Source organism: Seriola dumerili, unplaced genomic scaffold (assembly GCF_002260705.1).
Source record: "Seriola dumerili isolate Sdu_G_001 unplaced genomic scaffold, Sdu_1.0 BDQW01012265.1, whole genome shotgun sequence".
Taxonomy (NCBI): domain Eukaryota; kingdom Metazoa; phylum Chordata; class Actinopteri; order Carangiformes; family Carangidae; genus Seriola; species Seriola dumerili.
Window position 1 is genome coordinate 1 of NW_019186520.1, and position 690 is coordinate 690.

At 35.8% G+C, this 690-nt stretch overlaps 1 long non-coding RNA gene across 1 annotated transcript; it reads right to left on the bottom strand.

The window, feature by feature from the left end:
• Window positions 1-3: 3 nt before the first annotated feature.
• Window positions 4-500, bottom strand: LOC111240129. The gene is made up of 3 exons (XR_002665910.1): window positions 379-500; window positions 129-144; window positions 4-26 (listed from the first exon to the last, which is right to left on the bottom strand). It is a non-coding gene; the product is annotated as an uncharacterized LOC111240129 (long non-coding RNA).
• Window positions 501-690: the final 190 nt, after the last annotated feature.

Sequence of the window (690 nt, forward strand, 5' to 3'; positions counted from 1 at the left end):
GATTCTCTCTTTGAGTCTGAGTGAGTCTGAAACATGGAGGTTAATAAACATATATCAGCAGTAATTAGCAGGAAAATCTAATAGCAAAAACTTATTGGAGATGAGAGAGGAGAGCGTGTTGTACGAACCTGTTACAACATGGATCTGTAAGAAGCAGAGTAGGATTTGTATTAAAAACTGAACTGATTAGTGATTTTTTAATAATCAGTGTCTCACCTGTTGACTTTCTGCAGCCACACAGCAGCAGGTTACATGCTGTTACATGGGTTTGTATTGCAAATTGTTCTATTGTTGCAACAGTACATGTAATTACATCAGATCACGATTGTCTCTTGACTAATTAGATTGTAATCAAATATCAGAAGGAAAAGATCTCACCTGTTGAATTTCTGTAGTGAAACAACAGCAGCAGGAGAACGATCAATACTATTCCACAAACTGGCCCAACGATCAGCGACACAGGAAATGAAGAGCTTTCAGGTCTTGGCACAGCTATTGTAACTGCTGAATATTAATTGAGTTAATAAAAGTATCAGGAAATGTATTAATGGTGGACGTTACTTTACAGAAATGATAAAATCCTAAAAAAAATAAAACAGGTGACTTCAAGTCTTCAGGATAAAACTCTAAATCAATATGAAAACCTGCATCTACATCAGCAGCACATACACATGAATACACTATATGTTG